Genomic DNA, 27,594 nt, shown 5'->3' on the forward strand with positions numbered 1-27,594 from the left:
TTGTAAGTGCTAAGTATTATATTAGGTATTAAAGGTAATCTAGAGTTGATTCAGAGTATAGGAGAGGATGTGTATAGATTATAATCAAATACCACCCCGTCATATAAAAGGAATTGAGCATTCATGGATTTTGTTATCTGCAAAGAGTCTTGGAACCAATCCCGCATGGATACAAAGGGACAACTGTATATTAATAAGATTTATAAAGACATTTGTGAGACATAGACACTGTGGTTGCCACCTCATCATCCATGCATCTACCACTGTGTAGCTGCAATGCTGTGTTAGGAAAGGATAGCCCTAGGGGGTTGGGTCATGATTTGTCTGGGTCTATCATGGGGATTGTTTCAGGACCATAGGCCTAAGCCAGTCAGCACATGCCATTGCCCAAGTGGAGACATATGATCTGTTCCCTATATTTATCTCATGAAGCTGAAAAAGGTAGCATTTTTGATGGTTAGAGCTTGATCATTTATGCCTCCACTGGATATAAATAAGGAAGGATGCAACCCTTATCACTGTAATCAGGAAGGAAACCATCCTTGTGATGAATCTGACATCATATACTGCAGAATGAAGAGATGGAAAGTATCTTTCTCTTGGATAACATTGTCGAATCCTCCAATCCTGGAGCCCAGTCTAATGTTTGGGTTTCTGAATATGTGAGTCAGTATATCCTTATTACTAAGCCAGTTAAAGACTTTTATGTTCCTTGTAGCCTAAGGCATAAAAATCTTCCCTGATGTTCATATTTTCATTTACAGGGCAAGAAAAATATGGGGCAATATTAATAACCTCTATTGTTATTAAGAGAAAATGCTGGTAAACTGCTCTGTGACTTCTTAAAAAATTAAATGAGCATGTATATAGCTTATCAATCATCTTAATAGCTATTAATCGCTAGTAAAACAAAGCTGAAGTGATTTAGGGTTAACATCAATAAAAGGTTTTTGCATACACATTTTAAAATCTCTTCATATAATCCAAAGGGATATATTTTTTGATAGCTGCTTTTAAGTCATTGTGTACTTCTTTTATCTATAACCAATGTGAAGTCAGCCATTTTACTTTTAATACTATAATGAAAATATGGAGAGAAGAAAGAGAAAGGAAAGTAGATTTAGTATTTATTAGTTTGGATCGTGTAGGGTTGAATGATAACTTTAAGATGCTTCTCCCTACTCTCCTAGGTATAGTAAGAGGAAAGAACAGCACTTAGAGGATTTTAATTTATATTATTAATGTGAGTTATAAATGGAGAGAAATGCTTGTATTTTCAAAGCAATGCTAAGATTTATGCTTTGCATTGTAATGCAAACAGTATTTTCATGGACATTGTCTCATTTAATTCCATCAAAATCTGAACTCTCTAGTTTTCTTATCATTATTATTTTACAGATGAAGAAAGCCCTGAAAAACAAACAGATCATAGATTTTGAAGTCAGATACCTAGATTTAAATCAGAGCTATGCTACTTATTAACTATGTGAATGTGGGCACACTAACACCTCAAAAGCTTGGATTCCTCACCTTTAAAATAGAGGCTACATCTTCTGTCTCACAGAATGTTGTGAAACTGTGACAGTTGCAAAGCAGCTAGTTAATTGGCATTTCATCTGCACCAGTTTCTATCACATCCTCTTATTCCCCGTGGAGAGGTTATAGATTTGCCCAGAATCACTGATAATAAATGGTAGTGCTAGACTCTACCTCAGATCTTCTCACTGTACTGTCACCTCTCTTTTATAACATAATGCATTTTTATGCCATAGATAAAAATACAGCTAGAAAACTGAATGTGAGAAAAATGTCTTCAGATGAAGATATAGAATTAAATTGGAAATGACAAACACGAACTTTGAAATAATTTTATTTACCAATATTTCAGCTTTAAAACAATAGGATATTGTGCTCATTTGCTGAGTTAAAAGGATTTGTGCATTTTAAATAAGTTGGGCTATATTAATGCTATGGAATATTGTTAAGTAAGTGTTTTCATTGATAAATTATAGTTATTTACTAAGCTTATATTTGAAAAGCTACATAGGGGATAAAAGTAAAATAATTTTTACCACCTTCTCAATTACACACTTTTTCCTGTTGATTTAGTTATGTAGATGGTTTGGTGGGTCAGTAGGTAGGTATGTAGATCATGGAAGAAAACACATGGTATTATATGTTTTAATCCATTAAAATATCAATTTAAAAACATGTGCATTTATCTTTTTGTTCTTTTGTTTTTTGTTTTTTTTTGAGATGGAGTCTTGCTCTGTCGCCAAGGTTGGAGTGCAGTTGCGTGATCTTGGCTCACTGCAAACTCCACCTCCCAGGTTCATGCCATTCGCCTGCCTCAGCCTCCCGAGTAGCTGGACTACAGGCACCTGCCACCACACCCGGCTAATTTTTTGTATTTTTAGTAGAGACGGGGTTTCACCGTGTTAGCCAGGCTGGTCGGGATCTCCTGACCTTGTGATCCGCCCACCTTGGCCTCCCAAAGTGCTGGGATTACAGGCGTGTGTTTACCTTTTAAATCCCTGAAATTAGGATTCATTTGGCAATGAATGGCTTACCAGGGTTGTCATAGTTTAATTCAAAGTTTTTAAAATCTTAGATTGAATGAACTATGGTGGTATACTTAAATTTTAAGGGAAATAAAGTGTATTTCATTATGCAAGTGGAAACTATCTCTTTGCTGCTCTTGCTTATGAAGTTGCCTTAATTTTTGTGGTAGGCAGAATAATAGTCCTTAAGAGCGTATTTGCCCCAGTCCCTGGAATTTATGAATACGTGAGGTTACAAAGCAATAAGGAATTAAGGTAGTAGATGGAATTAAGGCTGCCAACCAACTGACCTTGAAATAGGGAAGTTATCCTGTATTATCATGGTAGTCCCAATGTTGTCACAAGAGTTCTTAAAAGTGGGAGAGTGAGGCAGAAAAGTTCTGAGTCAGAGGGAGACATGAGTACTAAAGAAAGACAGAGATGCGATATGAAAAGGATTCAGCTCATCATGGATGCTTTGAAGAATGAGGTTACTAGTGAAGAAATGTGAGCAGCTTCTAGAACATGCAAAAACGAGGAAATAGAATCTTCCCTGGAGCCTACAGAAGTGAACACAAACAGCCTTTTCAACACTTGATTTTAGCTAGTGAGGTCTGTGTCAAACTTCTAACCTAGAAAACTGCAAGAGAATAAATTTGGATACCTTAAGCCACTGAATTTGCAATAATTTTTACAGGCAGCCGTGGAAAACCAGTACACTTTCTAAGTAATATTGCCTCCATCATTTAGAGAAAGAATAAAGAAACGTAATGATTTCAAGTCTTTAAACTGTGGTATCAACAATTCTGTTTCTATGGTTAGTTTTGAGAACTGGTAAAGAGATTAGATAAAAAGTAGTAATTGGTACCATGATATATAAATATTTATAAGGAGTAACAAACTCAGGTTCTGTTAACAAACATGATTAATTATAGTTAACCATTTCTAGCTGAGGGATTAGCCAAAACAACAACAACAAAAAAATAGTCTATGTCTTCTTTTAACAATGAAATAAATTGAATCAGTTCTTTAAAATCTACCCACGGCTGAACACAGTGGCTCCTGCCTGTAATCCCAGCTCTTTGGGAGGCTGAGGCGGGCAGGTTGCTTGAGGCCAGGAGTTCGAAACAAGCCTGGGCAACATGGTGAATCCCCATCCCTACTACAAATACAAAAAAAAAAAAAAAAAAAAGCTGGGCATGATGGCATGCACTTGTAATCCCAGCTACTTTGGAGGCTGAGGCAGAAGAATTGCTTGAATCCAGAGGTGGAGGTTACAGTGAGCTGAGATGGCACCATTGCACTCCAGCCTGGGCAAGAGTGAGGCCCTGTCTCAAAAAAACTTATAATAAAATAAAAATAAAATAAAATATACCTATGAAAATACCAGGCTCTGATGATTTTGTAGATGATTTCTATGTTCCAAAGATGGATCATTTCAATGTTATACAAACTATTTTAGAAAATAGAAAATGGAGAGATTAAAACTTTATAAATGTCTTACTAAATCCTAAGAGGATAGGGTAAAACAGAAAAATGATAAGCCCTTCTTTATTAGGAAAGAAATGAAGAAAGTCAAAATCAAATATTAGCAGATATTATCTTACAATGAATGCATTTTTAAAATAACTAAGTATGGTTATTTTATTGCAGATTTATTCCAGAAATGCAAGGGTAGTTTAGCATTAGAACATCTTAAAATATAACTACGTATTCCAATTAAAGATAAAAACCATATGATCATCTTGTTTGGATAAAGAAAATGCCTTTCATACGATTCAAAACACATTCATGATAAAAACTCTTGGCAAAGTAGGGAAAAGTAGGAACTTTATTAACCAGTAGAAATCACTTACAAAACAACTTGTAAATATCTTTCCTTTTAAACAGTGGAGCATTAAAAGCATTCCTTTTAGAATCAGAAACAAGGAAACAACTCTGCTACCACCACTTCTATTCACCAATGCACTGAAAATTTTAGGCATTATAATAAACTAGATAATACAATTACCTACATAAAGAATAAAACAGATTATGGAATTAAATTATGAGAAATAGTAGGAGACTTTAATTGGTAGTTAGATATCAAATCAATATGCAGTAACAAATTGCATTTTGTTGTAGTCATAGGCAGTAAGAAAATAAAACTTCTGTTTATTTTATGTAAAATATGAAATATATTGAAATATATCTAATGACAAGTATGTAAAACATATGGAGAATATTATAGACTATATTACAATTCAATAAAGAAGCCCCAACTTGATGAAGAGATACACTCTACTCATAAGACTAAATATGATACAAATATTCATTTCCCTCAAACCGATCTATTAATACAATGCATTCCATTAAAATTCTAACAAGAGTTTTGAAGGAACTAGACAGGATGATTCTAAATGTATAGAAGAACATAGTTCTGAAAATTGCCAAGATATTGGTGAAGAAAGAATATAGGAAGGAGGGAAACCTGCGCTATCAGATACCAAGATATAGTACACAGTAAATATGAAAACGCAGTTGCCCGTATTTGGAAATTGATGTATACTGCAGATCACTGGGTAAGGCATAGTTCAATATGTGATGTTAAGACGGTTATTCACATGAAAAAAAATTGAGGTTAATTCTGTATGGTTTAAATTTGTAAAAACAGGAGTCTAGTTTTGAAGAAGAGACAGATTTCTTAAAGAGTACACAAAAATGTTAATCATACAGGAACTATATTAATATTTAAAATTTATGCATATTAAAAGACAGTAATGAAAGTGAACAAAAGCAAGCTTCTATCAGGGAGAGGATACAATATTTCCTGGATTTTAAAGTATCTTCAATTTTCATTGATTTCAACACATACCCTTAATTTATGTATCACTAAATAAATAAGACAATGACCAATTTTAATTCTAAGAATTATTGATTTCAAGACATTACAATGTGAAATAAGGTGAATCTTAGAATTATTGATGTATACTAATAGTATTTCCAATACGTGTAACCAACAAAGTATTAGAACCCAGAGTATAAAAGCAAATTTTCTAAATCAGTAAGTAAGAAACAAGGAAGTAGACATGCCAAATAGGGCAAAACACTCTAAAGACCATTTTTGGAAGATAATACATCAAGGGTGAATTTAAAAACATAAAATGGTAAGATGCCCAACTTCATTAGTAGTAAAGGAAATGAACATTCAGATCACAAGCAGATTTCTACCAGTGGGATTGATGAAATTAAAATCCTACATTATAAAGTGATGGCAAGTATGTGAATCTATGGAAACAATGTGCTTCAGGAGTGAATTTAAATTGATATAATCACTTTAGAGAACTTTGGGCAGTATTTAGTAAAACTGGCATTTGTACAACTTGACATCATTAATTAAATTCTTACAAATACACCTTAGAGAATCCTATGTGCATTAAAGACATGTTTACGATAGAAATGCAAACATATATCCAAGTCCAAAGTTTATCTTTTCTTTCTCTCAGGAATAGAAAGCCCTTGAAACATTCTATATCCCCTGTCCTTATTGTAGGCTGTTACCATTTTTTTAAACAACTTATTTGATTTTTAAAACACACAAGATGTTATGGTTTTCTACAGTCAGTGCTCAATTAGATTTATTCACATATTTATTATTTTATTAGCTCTTATTAGTTCTTCGTTCTTTCTTACAAACCAGTTCTCTCTCCTAATCTTACTTTCCTCCTATTGAAGCAATATTTATTAGAATTTTCATTAGTAAAAGTCTACCGGTGACACACACTTAAGTTTTTGTTAGTATGAAAATGTCTTAATTTTACTTCGATTCTTGAAAGATATTTTAAGTGAGTATAAAATCCCAGGATTCTGGATACCTGTTTGGTATTTTTGTTTTTTCAGCACGTTTTGAAGATTTAGTTGACCTGTCCTTTGGCATCCATTGTTGCTCTTGAGGATTTAGCTATCAGTCTAACTTATTTTAATGCCATCTGTCCTACAAAAACAAAACAAAACAAAATACAGAGTCTAGGCTAAAAAGTAGACAGGTTTTCATGCTGTAACTTTTTTTTTTTAGGGAGCAGATTGTTTTTCTTATCATTTCATTGAGTTTAGTTATTTGTGTGGGAGGGTGGGGAAAGATGGTATCTTCTCCCACTCACTTTAATTAGAAGTTTCAGTTTGGAGATCTTACCTTGAACAGGCATTATCTTTGTTCCAGTGCAATGGCTAAGGCTGAACATTTTGGATCTGAGACTGGCAAATGCCTATAGGCAATCAGCACATCAGTGCCAGCTCAGAACTCTTCCCTGCTTTTCCTTCAGCCCATGGAAGGATTTCCCTTAAGAGTGAACTCAGCTATGCATTTAAGATGATTTTTGTTATTTTTACTCCATCATTTATATGTTCAGGTGATTTGCAACCAGACTTTTCTCACTGCTGGAAGTGGAATTTCAAGAAAAACTTTTAAAGTATTACTGTACTTTATGTATGTATTGTTATACATACATATGTTTATACATATGTTTATACATCTTGCAGCAACAGTCACACAATCCAATTTGCTCAACATTCACATGTGTTGTGACACTAACTTGGATAATTGGTTTTATAGTTAAGATGTCACCACAAGTTTTTTTTTTTTTTTTAAATAGTCTTAGACACTTTGGGAAACCGAGGCGGGTGGATCACGAGGTCAGGAGATCGAGACCATCCTGGCTAACACAGTGAAACCCTGTGTCTACTAAAAATACAAAAAAAATTAGCTGGGCGTGGTGGTGGGCGCCTGTAGTCCCAGCTACTCGGGAGGCTGAGGCAGGAGAATGGTACGAACCCAGGAGGCAGAGCTTGCAGTGAGCCGAGATTGCGCCACTGCACTCCAGCATAGGTGACAGAGCGAGACTATGTCTCAAAAAAAAAAAAAAAAAAAGTTTTAGAAACTGTTTTAGAGATGTTCAGATTGTATGCTACAAGGTAGTAATTATTAAACTTTTTGGTCTTTGTACTCCTTTACATTCTTGAATTATTTAAGATCCCAAATAGATTTTTATGTAGGTTACATTTATCAATTATTGTTGTGTTAGAAATTAACATAAATTCTAGAATCATTTTGATTCATTTAAAATTAATATACTCATCAAATGTTAGCATAAAGGACATGCATTCATAATTTTACAAAATTAGCTATATTATATAGAACAATAAAAATAGTGAGAAGACATGGCTTTGTTTTATATTTTTGAGAGTCTCTTTGTTTGGGTTCTAGAAGGCAGCTGAATCTCATATCTCATATCTGCTTCTGCATAAGGTGTTTCTGTATGTTATTATGGTTGACCTGTATGAGGAAAATGTGGCCTTACCCAGAATGTAGTTGAAAAATGGAGGACTATTTTCAGATTATTGTGCATTTTCTAAAACCCATGCCATAGTGTTTTAAAAGTTTGTGGAATGGGACAATGTAGAATCTGAAAGCACAGAATGAACTTTCACACTTTAGTATATTAATATCTATTGGTACATCTTAATTTAAATGGATGTTTTAACCCATCATGGCTTTTTAGTATCAATTATCTATTGATTGGAATATATTAGTTCACTGAATTAGGCAGATATTCTAAATGTTGACACATTTCACCCTACTATCTATCTACCTATCTATCTGTATATCTATCTAATCTAATCTAATCTTATCTATCTGTTAATATCACCACCTATATTATCAGAAAAGTCTTTAAGTTTTGAGAAGCTGTCAAGCTCATGGTGACAGATGAAAGTTTTCCAATACTCTAATTTTTCACTTGAAAACTTGAATTTTATTATTGGAAAAAAAAAATAGTCATACCATAAGTTGGTTTTCATAGAGTGACAAGTTCACTTTATTCATTTTTAGGCAAGTATTGCTCAGATTTCCAAGTCTGAATACTGTTTGTCACTTGTTCTTTCAATGAAAAAATGATGCTTCATGAAAAGCACAGCCAGCTCAGCTCATAACTGAAACGATTTCACAATACTTTTAACTGAGACATCATATTTTAGCCTGCAACAGAAATGCTTTATCCATACTTCTTTTTTTGTTACACAAAAATATTTTTAAAATGTATATACTCAAGTGTTCAGATTTGATAAAATGAATAAATGTTACTGCTAATTTTGAAGTGAAATTATCATGGTACCCCTCTGGGGAGTAAGTGGCAGTGAATAAAATGACTGACAGTGAAGTTGGTGCCACTGTCTTGACTAGGCAATTTTACCTACCATTACTTTGGCACCATCACTACAAATGTCAACACAGTTTTAACTTTGCATATACCTCTTGAAAAGGTCTTAGAGGACCCACTCAAAAGGTCTTATGGAATCCCAGGTTTCTGCATACCCCTCTTTGAGCAATTCTGCCATAAGCTGAGAATGATTGATAATCAATGGGGATAGTCAGTGTTTACGTGTGTGTGTGTGTGTGTGTGTGTGTGTGTGTACACACGTTTCATGATACTTTTTAAGGACTTTAATGTATAGAAAATTGGAAAATACTTAAAGCTGGCAAAGATAAATGCTGATTGAGTTTCCTGCTATGAATATTCCTCCAATACTTGTGGATAAGAGAGGCTGTGTATCCTCTACCACCAAGTTCCCAGCTCGGTGATGCTCTGACTCCCCCAGGTATTCTATGGAAACTTAGTTGTTTCAACATCCTAACTTTTTTTCTTCTGTCTTTGAGCAGGTTGGAATGATCCAGGTTATTCTTCTCTATGCTTCTGAATATTCTGATTTTATGTACTTGACATATTGTCAGGTATACAGACCACCCAGGAAGCAACTGCCAAAAAGAAGCATATCCATACACTAAAACATATTTAAATAGCCCTTTATGTCAACACTGTACTGTGAGAATCTCCAGACACTTCCCTTTCCAAACACAGTACATTCTTCACACCACATTGCAGCAGAAAGTAGTCATTTTTGCTGGGTGAGAAGAGGTTAAGCTCATTTTAAGCAGCTTAATTTTGTTAAACAGCAATTTGGCATTTTCTTTTGCATTATGGCACCTCAACCATAGAGAATCTCAGGGACTTAAAATACTTAAAGCAATTATTGAGGTCATCTTTTTACTTTAATACCTTTTATGATAGAACTATACTGTTTGTACTGAAAAGCCTTACTAGTTCAATATGCAATATTTTGACATTTTTAAGCCATTGGACTAGGCAAAGAATAGGTTAACTTTTGTCTACATGAATCTTAGTTTCTAAATGAATTAGTAGTGTAATTAAATATTCATGGAAGTTCCCATACATTTATTAGGGATTTACTATATTCAAAGTCCAATGTCAAGCTCTCTGAAGGATTCAATGTTGACAGATTTTTGCCCACTCAGTCTAATGGGACATATACTTTTGCAGAAGAAATTAGCAAGCATATTAGAAGCCTGTGCCAACCTTCAATGGGTAAAATTTTATAAAAACAATTTTTTGAAAATTTTTTGAATATTCAGAGGTCTTCACATTTATGAGAGATCTTTTGTTATAATGCACTGCTCAGTGATTAACACAGGAAGCTTCAGATATGCAAATAGAATATATTCAGTGTGGTAGACAGAATTCTTAGTAATCCCAAGATTTCTGACCCCTAGCTATTCAATCAAATGCTAATCTAAGTACTGCTGTGGAGGAATTTTGCAGAGGTAATTAGTTTTTCAGTTTACCTTAAGACATGGAGATCTAACCAGGTGGAACTTTTTTGTTTGTTTGTTTGTTTTTGTTTTTGTTTTTTAGACAAAGTCTCGCTTTGTCACGCAGGCTGGAGTGCAGTGGCACAATCTCAGCTCACTGGAACCTCTCCCTCCTGGGTTCAAGCGATTCCCCTGCCTCAGCCTCCTCAGTAGCTGGGCTTACAGGCAGGTGCCACCATACCCAGCTAATTTTTTGTATTTTTAGTAGAGATGGAGTTCCAGGTGAAAATTTTAAAGCAGAAGCAAGGCCACTGAATTGTACCAACAACCTGCATGAGTTTATAAGCTGATACTTCCCAAAACCTTAAAACAGGAGCACAGCCTGAATGATATCTTGACTTTGCCCTTGTGAGACCCCCAAGCAGAGAACCCAGCCAAGCCCACCCAGACTTCTGACCTATAGTAATGTGGGAAAATAAATGGGTGTTACTTTAAGCTGTTACATTAGTGATAATTTGCTATGAAACAATAGAAAACTAGCTCATTCTGACTAAAGGATGCATATTATTTCATATTAATTGGGGGCTTATATACGGGAAGAAAACAGTCTACCTTGGATGCAAGTATATACATGATCCTTGGTGAGGACAGAATAAGAAGGAAGAAAATGTTAAGAAATAAAAGTTAAGGGGAGAAATTCAAAGAAAGATTTTCATTTATCGTATCTGATGAGACGGTAAAACAGCAAAAGGATTTTAAGAGGATTTGCAAGGACTTCATACAATTCTGTAATCATTCCAATTTCTCCATATTTAATATTCATTTCCTTTGTCTCATCAGTGATGAACAAAAGCATATTAAGGTGAAATGGCTCTAAACACTTGACTGTGGTACAGAAAGTAAATGGAGTGGGGAAAACTGGTTCTTCAAGGAGGTAATTTGGATGGTGCCAGCTTGGAACAGAGGAAATACAAGTCTCTGGGTCTCCAGCGAAGAAACTAAGAAAACCTAATAGAGTCCGATTGGGCCTGGGCATGACTTTAGTTTTGAAATAAAAAGGCCTGTGAGGTTTATTTATAGATAAAGTAAACATATAATTTGTAATTCATACCAGGGAACTTTTAAGAGTTAAAAGAGACATAATTATGCCTAGACAAAAGCATAAGTTGGGATACCCTAGGCAAACTAGCCATATGGTCACTCTATTGTTGATGAACATGTTTAAGACACTTTTAAGTACACTAATCAGAATTTTTAATAATAAATTTAAAATTACTTATTTCAGAAATACTAACCATCACAATTATTTCTATAATTTAGATTTTTCATTATTTAATCTCCCAATAATTATAATTAGACTTAATAGGAATAAACTTATGAGCATTTGCTACATGTATTAGAAGCTGATTCTATACTATTTTTCTTAACTTTGTTTTCATTTAATCCAGATGGCCACAAAGCATTGGCTATTGGCACATTATGATGGTCTAGGTCTCAGATATATTTGATATGTAGAGAGTAATAACCTTCATCTTGTACTAAATTCTCATATCTGAGAGGCCTGGAAATATACTTTGAATATAATATGAAATGTGCTATTGTATCCATTTTCCTCAATTTTTATTGGTTCTTGCATTTCAGATGGCCTTCTTTTCACTTCTCTGTCTCTTTCTTATCATTTATTCAATTTCCTCCAATATTTTGAAACCTCTATTCTGTGTCCAAGTTTGTGTTAGGTGCTAGGCGCTAGAAATAGAATGGTGCCTAAAATGATCCTATTTATATATTCTTTAAACGTTTTCCTTTTTCCTAGCCTTTTATTATTGTTGCCCAGATAACCTAAAAAGTTTCCTATTTGTCTCCCTTTCATACTGAGCCAACTTTTTCTCTTTTACTATCATAGCTTCCAAGAATAAATGTATTAATACATATCTCTTAAACACAGAGAAGCGTTAGTATTTTCTTCCAAATCTGGATGTGAGGGGAAAAAAGGTCTGCCATCAAATTTTAATGATGTTGGTTTGATCAGAAAACTTTATTCTGAACTCAGTAGAAATTTTTCTTAGCATTTTTTAAGCAACAATATTGGGGAAAATTGGCAAATCTGTTTTTTTCCTTTTTGTTTAATCATCAGTATGCTAATAATATTAATACAATCTATATTATTTTAAAGCAGATGTCTAGTAGGTTAGTTGTGCTATGGTATATAGAATATTATCAATTATTACATGACAAAATATAGAAACTGTATAAACCCATACAGAAGAAAATCATTTTGTCAAATATTGCAGTGCTTTGGGACTTTAATATGTAAATAATCTAGTGATATACCAAAGTTGTCTCTGCATTTTCCAGGTCCTTCCCAATCCTGTCCTCTAAGTAGCTGGATAGTGGAAGTACTTCTGAAGAATATTGAGATAATGGAAATGTTTGATTTGCATCACAGAAAAAAAAAAAAAACCCACAATTCCCTAGGCAGTTTTCTTTGAATTATAAGATGTTAGTTTTGGTTTATTATTTTTATTTTTTGCAGAGAAGTAACTATCTCTGTCTAGTTTCAGGTAAACTGGAGTAAACACACTCCACCCTTCTCTCTCCCATTGAATGCAGCTATAAAACTTGAGAGAATGGAACACCTATTTGAGGATTTTTAAAAGTAAAAGTAACAGGCTGATTGGGAAGAAGATATGAATTTGAAGTGCCACCAAACCAGCAGTGAGTTTATATTTTTTCTCTCTTTTTGTATTCTCCATCTTGGATTCAACACAGCCGACACTTGTAAGTTGTCATTAGGGCCTTCAGGGAGAAAATACTAGCAGAAGCCCTCCCGTTCTGGATTAAGGCCCAGGAAGGGGTCCTGATGCTCAGAGAAAGTAGGAGAAACCCCTCCTTTAATGTCTACATTCTCTTCTGCCCCATCTTCCGCCTTCTACAATCCTATGATAGTGGCAGCAGGGATAGTAACAGTGGCAGGAATATGAGCCATAAAAATTTGGATACATCTTCCTGTCTGAGCTGAACAGCTTTAATCCCAGGAGGATGGGGTAAACACCATTGCTTCTCATCTCTTGATTCCCTCTGCTTGTATGTGGAAACAGACAAAATTATGAGAAGTACACAGCAGAGTGGTAACTAACTCCAACTTTCTGAAAGCAGGACTGGAATGAGAATTGCATGGAAGTGGAAGGTGCTAAAAAAGAGCATGGAGAGGGAAGGGCTTAGGAAAGTGACCTCAAAGCTGTTTACCAACTTTGTATGTATGGATATGACTCTAAAAGTTCTTCGAGAACAGAGCTATTTGAATAGCAATGCAAAGGCTTTGAAAATTGACAGTTTAACCAAAACACACAGAAGCCTTGTAAGTTTGTAACTTATAGCCTGAACCAAACTAGGTTGATTTTATGCTAAAAAAATTTAGCATTCTTCATAAGATTTAAATAAGTCTCCTAATGTTATAGGTAAAATGTCTAGAACATAATTCAAAATTATTTTACATATGAAAATCTCAATTTGCATGGAAAAAGACACACGACAGATGCCAGTTCTGAGATGGCACAGATTTTAGAACTATCTTGCTAGACTAAAGCATTTATTATGAAGATGCTCTAACAAGTAAGGGCAAACTTTTTTTAAATGAATGGAAGGGTAGAAAGTCTTAGTAAATAAATAGAAAGAAAAAGCAAATTGAATTTTTATAATTAAGAAAATAATAATTGAAACAAAATCTCTCTGGATAAACTGAATAGCAGCATGGAGCTGACTGAGAAAAGAGTCAGTGAACTTTAAGACAAATCAGAAGAAACTATCCAATCTGATAAATGGAAAGAAAAAAAGATTGGGAAAACAATACCAACAGAGCCTCAGGAACCAGTGAAAAATAGCACAGTAGTTATCATGGGCTCCAGGAAAAGAAAAAAATATGTATGACTGAAGACTTCTCACATTTGGAAAAAAATTTAAACCATCAGATTTAAGAATCTGAGCAACTCCATACAAGGAATACACAGAGAAATGCACAGCTGGAGACATCATAATCAAACTGCTGAAAGCTAAATACAAACCAAAAATGACACCAAAAAACAAGCTCTTATATAGGGGAACAGTGATTCCAGCAGATTTATCATGACAAACCATGAAATCCAGAATCCATGAAAGAAAGGATTGTCAGTGTAGAATTCTATATTTTTGAAGAATATTTTTCAGACATGAAGGTAAAATAAGGACATTATAAAATGAAGAAAAACTAAGAGAATTCATAGCCAAAATTGCTGCTTTAAGAGAATTGCCAAAGGAAGTAGTTCTAACAGAAGGGAAATGATACTTAAAGGAAACTTGGAACATCAGGAATGCAGAAAGTAAAAGAAATGACAAATATCTGGATAAATAAAATAGACTCCTCTCAACCCCAGAATATTTTAAATAGGTTTGATATTTGAAAGCAAAGATTGTAACATTGTCTGATGGAGTCCATGATGTATAGTAGATTTAATACCTAAGACAACAGTAATACATGGGAGGATAAAGGGACTTACATGTTGTTAATTAAGCTTTCAATATTCCATTTGAAACAGTAAAATACTGATTCTAAGTAGACTTTCAAGGGTGAATATTGTGTAATGTAAAACCTATAGGAAGAAACCACTAAAAATATATACAGAAGGATGAAATTAAAAACACAATAAATATACTGGTATATACATGGTGTATAAATACACTCATGCCTGTAAGCCCAGCATTTTGGGAGGCTGAGGCTAGAGGATCACTTGAGGCCAGGAGTTTGAGACCAGCCTGGGTAACATAGTGAGACCTCGTTTCCACAAAAAAGTTTAAGAATTAGCCAGGCATGGTATTGTGTTTTGGCAGTCTCAACTACCCAGCAGGCTGAGGTGGAAGGATCAGTTGAACCCAGGAGTTTGAGGTTACAATGAGCTGTGATGACACCACTGTACTCCAGCCTGGGTGACAGAGCAAGACCTTGTCTCTTAAATAAGTAAATAATTAAATAAATAATTTAATATTAAAATAATTCCAAAAACAAAAGTCAGGAAAGGATAACAGAGGAAAGGATAACAGTAAAAACAACATCGACAAAAAATAATAATAAAATGTTAGGCCCAAATTTTCACATTTCAATAATTACATTAAATGTAAATAGTTTGAATATGCCATCAGAATGGATTAAAAATTTAAAGACCCTACCTTTGCTATCTGAAAGAAACTCACTTCACCTGTAACACATAGGTTAAGAGTAAAAGGATGAAAGTGATATACTGTAGAAAAGTAGTAAAAGTAAAAAACAAAAAACAAAACAAAAAACCCTCAAGTAACTATTTATATCAGATGATGTAGAGTTCAGAACAAAGAAAATTACCAAGAATTAAGAGGGACATTACAAAATATTAAGCAATCAATTAACCAAAAAGATATAATAGTTTAAATGTTTTAGCACTTAATGATAGAGCTTTAAAACTCATTAAGCAAAACTGACAAACTAACAAGAAAATGGACAAATGCACAACTATATTTAAAATGTCAACACTCCTCTGAGTAATTGATAAAACCAGTAAACAGGAACTTAACAGTGAGATAGAAAAATTGAAAACCACCACTAGCTAACCTTCACACTCTACTCCGCCCAACCATAGCAAAATATGCATGCCTTTCAAATGACATGGAAATTTTTCCAAGGCGGAAGGAACATTTTCTAGCTCGTAAAGCAAACCTTTACAAATTCAAAGGAATTGGAATCAAACAAAGTATGTTCCTGGGCAAAATGGAATTAGACTTCAAATTAATTACAAAAAGATAGCAGGAAAATGTTCTCTAAATGTTTGGAAAATAACATTCTCAATAATTTATGGGTTGAATGAAAAATTTCAAGGGAAATTACTATTTTGAACTGAACAAACATGAAAAGACAACATACAAATTGGAGGATGCAGAAAAAACCATGCTTAGAGAGGAATGTATAGGATTAAATGTTCTTATTATAAAAAAGGAAAGATCTCAAATCAGTAATCTAAAAATCTACCTAAACTAGCTGAAAAGGTAGGACAAGCACAACAAAACACACTCATATCAACCAGAAAGAAAGAAGTAGTAAAAATAGGAGCATAAATCAATAGGAGAATTCCCCTATTGTTTCAGATAATTCTCCTATTGATTATCCTAAAGAATTCTCCTAAATCAGTTATTCTGTTGATTTATGCTCCTGTTGATTTATGCTCCTGGGAAATCAAAATGGAATAGCAGTAGTGAAAATCAGTGGAAACAATTTTTTGTGTGTGTGGAATTGTGAGTAAAATTTCAAACCTCTAGCAAGTATAACAAAGAATACTAGAAAGTAGAAACAGTTTACTGATACCAGCTGTGAAAGGGAAGATGTCATTATAGACTCCACAGACATTAAAATAATCATTAGGGAATAATAAAAATAGCTCTGTGAGCATCAGTTTGACAATTTAGATTAAATGGATCAGTTCATTGAGAACCTCAAACAAAATTTATCCAAAATAAAATGGATAATCTGAGTAGTCTTATTAAATATTAAAGAATTTGAGTTTTATTTTGAAATCACCCAAAATAAAATCTCCAGCACCAGGATGTTTCATTAGTAAATTAAAGAATAAATTAAGTTAAAGAAGTTTCATTGGTTAATTAAAGAAGAAATAATATAAATTTTACATTATCTCTTTCACAAAACAAATGTCAAGGATACTTAGATTTACCCTGATACTAAAAACCAAACTAAGGAGTACAAGAAAAAAATAAAATAAAAAACGTATACACCAATGTTTCTCATGAACATGAAAACAAGTATTAGCAAATTGAATCCAGAAATACATGAATAACAGAAGAGAATCAAGTGGTTTATCTAAGGAAATAAAGGCTGGTTCAATATTTGAAAATCAATCCATGCAATCAAATACATTAAAAGCCTAAAGAAAATGCATGTGACCATATCAACTGATGCAGAAAAAGCTTATGACAAAATTCACCATCTATTCATGATAAAAACTCGCAGAAACCTGTGAATAGGTGGAAACTGCTTTAACCTGATAACGAGCATCTACTGAAGAGAAAAAAGGCAGTTAATGTAACATGTAATGGTGAAAGAATGAACACTTTCTGACTCAGACTGAAATAAGTCAAGGTTATCCACTCCATCCCTCTTATGAAAAAAAAAAATCCCAGATATGCAATTAGGTAAGAAAAATAAATGAAAGGCATAATAAATATGAAGGAAGAAATAAAACTGTCTCTGCAGAAAACATTATTGTTTACACAGAAAATTTCAAGGCATGTATGAAAAAACTCCTAAAACTAACAAATGAGGTTAGCAGAATCAAAGAATATAAGATTAACCCAGAAAAATCTAATGTATTTTTATGTACTATAATTGGATAGTCAGAAACCAAAATTTTAAATATGTACATGTGTAGGTGTTCGCATATATGGGTGTTTATGTGTGTATGTGTAGATATATGTATATGTATAAACATTAGGATATGATATATATGTGTTTCTGTGTGAGTATATGTGTGTGTGTGTGTAATCAGAGCTCCAAAATGAAAAAATGAAATATGTAGGTATAAATTTAACCGAACAGGTACAAAATCTGTATACTAGGATCTACAAAATGCCAGTAAGAGCAATAAAATATCTGAATAAATGCAGAGAAATACTATGTTTATGGAGTAGAAGACAGCATAGTATGGATGTACCACTTCTCAGGCTGATCTATACATTTAACATAATGCAAATAAAAATTTAAGTGCTTTTTTGTAGATATAGACAAGATGATTCTAAAATGTATTTGCAACTGAGTGATCAAAACAATTTTGAATAGAAAAATCATTTCAGAGAAATACTACTCGTTATGTCATTTATAAAACAAGGCTTTAGTAATCAAGACAGTGTGCTGTCAGTGAAAGAAAACATACATAAATCAATGGACCAACATAGAGATTCCAGAAATAGATCCACACAAATAGGGCCAATTGATTTTCTACAAAGGTAAAAACACTATCCAATGAAAAAAGATTCATCTTTTCAAAAAATGGTGCTTAAAAAATTGAGTATCAGTATACATAAGAATGACCATTATACAAAGTTAATACAAAATAGACTATTAATCCAAATGTAAAATGCAAAACTATAAAAACTTGGTAGAAAAGATAAAAGAAAATCTTGATGACCTTGGATTAGGCAGAGTTCTTTCATATGAAACCAAAAGCTTGGTCCATGAAAGGAAAAATGATAAACTGGATTTCAAGAATATTTAAAAACAACAAAAGTACTTTGTTCTCTTAAGGGATTAAAATACAAGTAATAGCCCTGGAGAAAAGATTTGCAAGTTGCATATCCAGATACTAGGAGTTGTATACAGAATGTGTAAATTACTCAACATTAAGAAATCAAACAACTCAACTCTTATACATTGTTACTGGGAACAGAAAACTTCACAACTACTTTAGAAAATGGTTTGGCAATTTATCCCAAAGGTAAAAATGCACTTACCATATGACCCAGCAATCCCACCTCTGAGCATTTACTTCAAAAAAATGAAAATTTGCATTCACCCAAAGCTTGATCACAAGTGTTTATATCTGATCTATTCATAATTGCCAAAATTTAGGAATAGTCCAAATGTTCTTTAACCAGGTGAATGGATAAACAATCTGTGGTACATCCGTGCAAGGAAATGCTATTCAGCAATGAAAAGAAATGAATTAATGATCCATCTAACTGCTTGGAAGAATACCAAAGCATTATGCTGAGTGAAAGAAGATAGTCTCAAAGGTTACTTACTGTACAATTATATTTATGTGTCATTTTCTAAAAAACAAACATAATGAACAGATCAGTGATTACTATTGATGAGGGAAAGGGGAAGCTGTAAGTTTACAGGAATAGCACAAAGAAGTTTTGGGGTGTGATGGAAATGTTCTGTCCCCTGATTATTGTGGTCATTGCACAAATCAATAGAAGTGTAAAACACATAGGACAGTACACTAAAAAGAAAATATTACTGTATATGAATTTAAAAATTAAAGTTGGAACAATACAAAGAAGAGTAAGAAATTTTATGTGATCATTAGATTTGGTTTTAGCATTACAACTGTGTATTTCCACAAAAGGTTTCTGCGTGTTGTGCCCTTTCTAAAGGTATCTAATCTGTAGGGCCTACAGGGGAGTACATACTGAAATCCATCCCAGACTTCACCTGCCAATCCCTTTTTCTAATCCTTCCATGAACTTGAGAAGCCTTTTAAAAATATCCATCTCCCCAATTTTGTACCTCTTTTAATTGACATTAACATACTCTTATAAATGAAGCCTTGCTTAGGACCAATATTTTTTGCAGATTTTAGTGAGTTTCTGTGTTCACATATATTGTTTTAGAAATTCCAAGTGGAGAGCTATTTCTTTGTTGTTCATTTCTTCCTTTATTCCTTTTCCACATTTGACCCATTCTTCAGAACTCTAAATAAATTCTTTTAGATTTCCTAGGTTGTTTCTCAGCTTACCATGCATCATATTTCAGTATACCTTTCTTATAACTTGCATTTCATTCATTCTGTCTCCCCAGTTAGATTCTAATCGCTTTGTGATCAAGGATCTTACTTAATGTATGTCTGTCTTTCAGCACATAGCATAGTGGCCTGAGCATCCCAGATCTATATATTTCTGAATAGAAGTGAATTTCTGATAAGAAAATATTTCCTATGGCTCACAAGAAAAGCAAAGCTGAATGTAATTGTGTTTCATTTTTGGCTGTCTTGTATATTTTATTAGGCACTGGCCAAAATGTAAATTGAACACTTTATATTTCTATTTTAGCAGTAGGGATAAAACTTGGATACATCGTCAAAATTGGTTGTTCTTAAGATATTTCTCTTCTCAAGATTCTTTTCTGTTAACAGTGGACTTTAATTATAGCATTTTGCTTCTATTAAAATGTTTTGATGGTGCTATTAAATAATATATGAATATTAAAATATATTGAATATATCCTTGGGAAATTTAGACCATCTGAATTTAGAGACCCCCTGAAGTTCTCATATTTTTTGAGTTGTTCGGATAAACTTTGGAAAATGGCAGCTTTGTATTCATTAAACATTTACCCAATGTTGTCAGTGAACAATAATACTTGTTAAGCATCTACTAGGTACCACGAATTTTAAAATATGTCACCTCTTTTAATCCTTGGAGAATTCAGTGCAATAAAAGATTGTTATTTCATTTTACAAATAAAGAAAGTCACAGTTTATGTTTAATCGTTATCATGTTTCGGACAGGCCAATATATGCTTGAAACATGTATCTAAATTACTTAGCATTCCTAAGACAAATTATTTCAATTCTACTGTTGGGAAAACTGAAAAGACAACTAACTGTTTTTTGGCATTTTTCTTTCTTTATTTCTTCTAAAAATAAATAAATAATGGGATACATGTGCAGAACATGCAGGTTTGTTACAAAGGTATACCTCTGCCACGGTGGTTTGCTGCACCTATTGACCCATACCTTGCCCTCAACGCCTTGACAGGCCCTGGTATGTGTTGTTCCCCTCCCTGTGTCCATGTGTTCTCAATGTTCCACTCCCACTTATGAGTGAGAACATGCAATGTTTGGTTTTCTGGAGAACTGACTTTTTTATAGTCACAGAGTGAAATTTGAGGCTGGGACTCAAACCCTCCAGTATTTGACACAAGAGCATTGGTTATTATTTTTAGGCAGGTTCTGTTTCAAAAATAAAACACCGTTATTGAGGCAAAATTAATTTATAATAAGCCTGTTTTGTTTATACAATTTGATGAATTTGGACGTATATATAAATTCTTAAAATTTTATTCTCCTCATTTTACCTTCTTTATACTTAATGAAGAAAAAGGTAAAAAAGCATTTATTATTAAGTTCCAGTCAGAATTTTTTTTGTAAGTATCAAAGCATTCTTGAAAAAAATTTTAACCTGTTTATTTACTATGGCAATTTCCTCAATGTACAAACCTAAAAACTGATGTCTTAAAAAATACATCTACAGTCTGAGTCACTTGACTTTAAATAAATATTTATTTTTATTTAACAACATTATGTCAAAAACTATATTAAACTTATAATTTTAAATAGTAATAGAATTTAAGAGCTTTAGATATTGGTAGTATAATTGCTTTGAATTATATATATTCTTAGATTTCTGACAGTTTATAATACTTGAATAATACTGATCACACTGAGTAGAAAGCAAGTTGTGAAGAATAACAAAATGATTAAAAATTGGCATGGTGTAAAAATATTGTGTCAAACTGTTTGGAAGTTTGAGTTAGTTTGTAGTTGTAAATGAATGCTCTCAATGCTTTTGCTAGTATATTAAAAAAGCAATTTATACAGCTTTTTGGTAGCATGATATTTATAGTTTTAATTGTGCCCATTTAATACCTTCAGGATATGATTATGTTATAACATTGTAAAAACGTGTTAGCCAGAATTCCTGATTTATGTGCAATCAGAACACTTAAATTTTTCCAGCTGTATCCTTAAACTTACTTCATGAAAATCTTTTAACTGTGATTCATCTTACCTATTTTTTAGAGTTATGACAGTTTGTTAATCTCCAAGGCAGATGAAATCATTAAATAACTTCTTTAGCTTGTGAACAAAATCATATAGAAAGCCTAAAAACTCTGACTTTTATCTTTCTTTTAATTAACATAACAATGAGAATACCAAATTTCAGCTGTTTCTGTGTAGACTGTGCAGTAGGGTTCCCATTACTGATTTACAAGAGTTAGTTATATAATCTACCATGTATGAGTTGTTGAATGTGTCATAAGCATTATATTTTCTGAGGTACACTGAAATTAAAAATTTCAGATGGAGTATTTTATTATGATCTGTCAAAACTACAATAATGAATATCAGAGTTTGGCTTGATTCAAACTCTCTAAGGATTTGAGGGTTTATCTTCTAAAAACATCCAATAATCTACCCATATATTTTCTGAAGAGGGATAAGATGTGAATGTGAAGTAGAATAAATCTGGAACAGGAGCACAAAAGCTAGCTACAGACATAATTTTTTTAACATTCTTCCTTCCATATAAAAGCAATCCATCTCATCATCTTAATGTGGGGAAGAAGGGGGGGTGGGTCTCAGTGGTGTAGTTTGTAAAAAAGCTTAAAGGAAGTATAAAACAACAACAGCAGAAACAAACCCTATTTTGGAAAGTGTTATTTACAATGACATCCTTTCCATTTCACAGAAGAGCAGAATTTAGAAATCACCACTGCTGCTCCTACATACCATTGTCCCTGCGAACCTCCTCTCTTTCACTTTTTTCCTAAACATTTACTTGAATCATCTTTCATCTCCTTCCTCCTGTACCATATTAATATTTTATATAAAATTTGCCAAAGATTTAGAAGTGGCCTATGTGTGTACACACACTTTTAAAAATATAGCTATTTCCATCTGTACTTAATTTTGTCTCCATACACGGAGCAGGCAAAAAATTATACTAAATTAGGCAAAGAACATGTAGCATTTAGCTTTCTACAGTGTATTAAATCTTTCTCCTAAATTTCTATTTCACTTAATTCCAAGAAAATCAAAACTTAAACTTGTCCATTTATGTTATTTTCCCTCTAGTTTAAATTGCTTTTTTTTTTTTTTAAGTTAAATACCCATTTTTTCCAAATAGCCCCTCCTAACCTCTCATCTGGTGCTTTCCAAGTAGCTGGGAGGGCCCTTTGTGTAGGTCAGCAATCACAGGTTCTTTCACTACTCTCTGAAACCCTTTTGGTCTTTGCAGTAAATTCCCTTACTTCACGGCAACCAGAGCACACTGTTGGATTTGGTGGCCAACCACGCAGTTGGTGAGTGCAACTCAAGCATATTGGCTGACCTACCTATTCAATTCATCTACACCACACTTTTTATTTATCTTTCCCCTGATGCTTACCCTACTAGCTTGTACTGCTGAAGACACTGCTGAGCTTCAGGCACATCATCCTGTGTTAAACTGCCCACCTCTCTGACTTCCATGGCAGTCAGAGTCAACGTGGGCTCAGGAATAACTCAGCCCTTCTCTCTGCCTCAGTATATTCACTGTTTTTCTTCTTGAGCCATCATCCTATATTGACATGGAATAGAATTCCAAAAGTGTTCACTAATCTTAATTCCTCCTCACCTGCCATCAGAGAGAAGCCTTTAGAGGACTAGAAAGACATCAGCTACATGGAAATACAAGACAGATGCATATTAATGCATTTTCAAATTTTTTATTGCTACACTGTACGAACATACCTGGACTCGTAATCTGTTCACCTAAATATGTTTCAAGTTCCCACAAAGAATTCCAGAAAATGTTTTACACATTGGGAATTAACATATTGATTTATTTCCTGTCATCGTTGTGCTTACATTTTGATGGAGACAGTGAATATACATATTAAATAATTAGTTGGTATATTAAAAGATAAAACTGATATAGAAAAAAATAGCCCATCTAAGTAAGGGATAATCTGGGAGTTCCGGGGAGAAGGAAATTTATAATTTTAAATAGAATGATCAAGAAATGTCTTACTGAAGAAAGTGACAAGTGATATTTGCGTAAAAGTTTGATGATAATCTGGAGGATACATCTAAGGAAAGAATGTTCCAGGCAAAGTGAAATCTGGTCAAGAGGTCCTAAGATGTAAGGATACTTGCTCACATTTGAGAAATGACCAAAAGAAAGCCAAGGTAGCTGGTATTGAATGAATGAGCGATTATAGGAATTTCAGATTTTGTATTTCTTTTTCTGACTGATTTGATTAATTGTAAAATTTATTTACATGTTTGTTAGATTGCCTTGACATCTTTAAGAATTGTAGAGATGTTTCCTTATTTCTTTTGATGCTAGTAATTTGTATTTGTCTCTCTTTTATCCTTGATAGATATACCAGGGAATTATTCATGTTTTTGCCAATTTTTTTATACATTCATTTTATAGTTCATTGATTTTCCTCTTTTTTACTTCCTTTTTTTAAGCTTTGATAGTCTTCTTTTTTTCTTTAGCTCCCTGAAGGAATTTATTGATTTTCAAACTTTTATATATCTATATATCTTTATAGCTATCTATCTATCTATCTATCTATCTATCTATCTATCTATCTGTCCACACATACACACACACACACATATGTATACTTTTTATACTTTAAGTTCTGGGATACATGTGCGGAGCATACAAGTTTCTTACATAGGTATACATGTGCCAGGGTGGTTTGCTACACCCATTAACCCATCATCTCCATTAGGTATTTCTCCTAATGCTATGCCTCCCCTAATTCCCACCCCTTGAAGGCCCTGGTATGTGATGTTCCCCTCCCTGTGTCCATGTGTTCTCATTGTTCAACACCCACTTGAATGAGAACATGTGGTATTTGGATTTCTGTTCCTGTGTTAGTTTACTGAGAATGATAGTTTCCAGCTTCATCCATGTCCCCACAAAGGATATGAATTCATCCATTTTATGGCATGCATATCCCATGGTGTATATTATCCAGTCTATCATTGATTGGCATTTGTGTTGGTTCCAAGTCTTTGCTCTTGTGAACAGTGCTGCAATAAATATATGGGTGCATGTGTCTTTATGGTAGAATGATTTATAATCCTTTGGGTATATATCCAGTAATGGGATTGCTGGGTCAAATGGTATTTCTGGATCTAGATCCTTGAGGAATCGCCATACTGTCTTCCACAATGGTTGAACTAGCTTACACTCCCACCACCAGTGTAAAAACATTCCTATTTCTCCACATCCTCTCCAGCATCTCTTGTTTCCTGACTTCTCAATGATCACCATTCTAACTGGCATGAGATAGTATCTCATTGTGGTTTTTATTTGCATTTCTCTAATGACCAGTGGTGATGAGCTTTTTTTCGTATGTTTGTTGATCACATAACTGTCTTCTTTTGAGAAGTATCTGTTCATATCCTTAGCCCACTTTTTGATGGGGTTGTTTGATTTTTTCTTGTAAATTTGTTTAAGTTCTTTGTAGATTCTGGATATTAGACCTTTGTCAGATGGATAGATTGCAAAAATTTTCTCCCATTCTGTAGGTTGCCTGTTCACTCTGATGATAGTTTCTTTTGCTGTGCAGAAGCTCTTTAGATTAATTAGATTCCATTTGTCAATTGTGGCTTTCTTTGCTATTGCTTTTGGTGTTTTAGTCATGAAGCCTTTGCCCATGCCTGCGTCCTGAATGGTATTACCTAGGTTTTCTTCTAGGATTTTTATCGTTTTAGGTCTTATGTTTAAGTCTTTAATCCATCTTGAGTTGATTTTTGTCTAAGGTGTAAGGAAGGGGTCCAGTTTCAGTTTTCTGCATTCTAGCCGGTTTCCCCAACACCATTTATTAAATAGGGAATCCTTTCCCCATTGCTTGTTTTTGTCAGGTTTGTCAAAGATCAGATGGTTTTAGATGTGTGGCCTCACTTCTGAGGCCTCTGTTCTGTCCCATTAGTCTATATATCTATTCTGGTACCAGTACCATAATGTTTTGATTACTATAACCTTGTTTGAAGACAGGTAGTATGATGCTTCCAGCTTTGTTCCTTTTGCTTAGAATTTTGTTGACTACACGGGCTCTTTTTTGGCTCCATATGAAATTTAAAGTAGTTTTTTCTAATTCTACGAAGAAAGTCGATGGTAGCTTGATGGGGATAGCATTGAATCTATGAATTACTTTTGGCAGTATGGCCATTTTCACTATATTGATTCTTCCTATCCATGAGAATGGAATGTTTTCCCATTTGTTTGTGTCCTCTCTTATTTCCTTAACAGTGGCTTGTAGTTCTCCTTGAAGAGGTCCTTCATATCCCCTGTAAGTTGTATTCCTAGGTATTTTATTATCTTTGTAGCAATTATGAATGGGAGTTCACTCATGATTTGTCTTTCTGTTTGTCTATTATTGGTGTATAGGAATGCTTGTGATTTTCGCACATTGATTTTGTATCCTGAGACTTTGCTGAAGTTGCTTATTACCTTAAGGAGATTTTGGGCTGAAATGATGGGGTTTTCTAAATGACAATCAGGTAATCTGCAAACAGAGACAATTTGACTTCCTCTCTTTGTATTTCAATACCTTTATTTATTTCTCTTGCCTGATTTCCCTGGCCAGAATGTCCAATACTATGTTAAACAGGAGTAGTAAGAGAGGGCATCCTTATCTTGTGCTGGTTTTCAAAGGGAATGCTTCCAGTTTTTGCCCATTCAGTATGATATTGATGGTGGGTTTTTCACAAATAGCTCTTATTATTTTCAGATATGTTACATCAATACCTAGTTTATTGAGGGTTTTTAGCATGAAGGAGTGTTGAATTTTATTGACGGCCTTTTCTGCATCTATTGAGATAATCATGTCATTTTTGTCATTGGTTCTGTTTATGTGATGGATTACATTTATTGATTTGTGTATGTTGAACCAGCCTTGTATCCCAGAGATGAAGCTGACTTGATCGTGGTGAATAAGCTGTTTGATGTGCTGCTGGATTCGGTTTGCCAGAATTTTATTGACGATTTCTGCATCGATGTTCATCAGGGATATTGGCCTGAAATTCTCTTTTTTTGATGTGTCTCTGCTAGATTTTGGTATCAGGATGATGGTGGCCTCATAAAATGAGATAGTGAGGAGTCCCTACTTTTTCTCTTGTTGGGAATACTTTCAGAAAGAATGATACTAGCTCCTCTTTGTACCTCTGGTAGAATTCAGCTGTGAATCCATCTGGTCCTGGGCTTTTTTATGTAGGTAGGCTATTAATTACTGCCTCAATTTCAGAACTTGTTACTGCTCATTAAAGGACTCAACTTCTTCCTGGTTTATTCTTGGGAGGGTGTATGTGTCCAGGAATTTATCCATTTCTTCTAGATTTTCTAGTTTACTTATACAGAGGTGTTTATAGTATTCTGTGATGGTAGTTTGTATTTCTGTGAGATCAGTGGTTATATCCACTGTATCATTTTTTATTGTGTCTATTTGATTCTTACCTCTTTTCTTCTTTATTAGTCTGGCTAGAGGTCTATCTATTTTGGTAATCTTTTCAAAAAACCAGCTCCTGGATTTATTGATTTTTTGAAGGGTTTTTTGTGTCTCAATCTTCTTCAGTCTGCTCTGATCTTAGTTATTTCTTGTCTTCTGCTAGCTTTTGAATTTGTTTGCTTCTTGCTTCTCTACTTCTTTTAATTGTGAAGTTAGTGGTGATGTTAGATCTTTCCTGCTTTCTCCTATGGGCATTTAATGCTATAAATTTCCCTCTAAACACTGCCTTAGCTGTGTCTCAGAGATTCTGGTATATTGTATCTTTGTTCTCATTGATTTTAAATAACTTATTTATTTCTGCCTTAATTTCGTTATTTACCAAATAG

The 27,594-nt window shown here is 33.7% G+C and overlaps 1 protein-coding gene across 1 annotated transcript in view; it reads left to right on the forward strand.

Moving 5' to 3' along the window:
- The window catches only part of ADAMTS19 (ADAM metallopeptidase with thrombospondin type 1 motif 19), a 271,163-nt gene that overhangs the window by 85,401 nt on the left and 158,168 nt on the right, over positions 1-27,594 (forward strand).

Source organism: Rhinopithecus bieti, unplaced genomic scaffold (genome assembly GCF_001698545.2).
Source record: "Rhinopithecus bieti isolate Rb0 unplaced genomic scaffold, ASM169854v2 scaffold_8035, whole genome shotgun sequence".
NCBI classification, from domain to species: domain Eukaryota; kingdom Metazoa; phylum Chordata; class Mammalia; order Primates; family Cercopithecidae; genus Rhinopithecus; species Rhinopithecus bieti.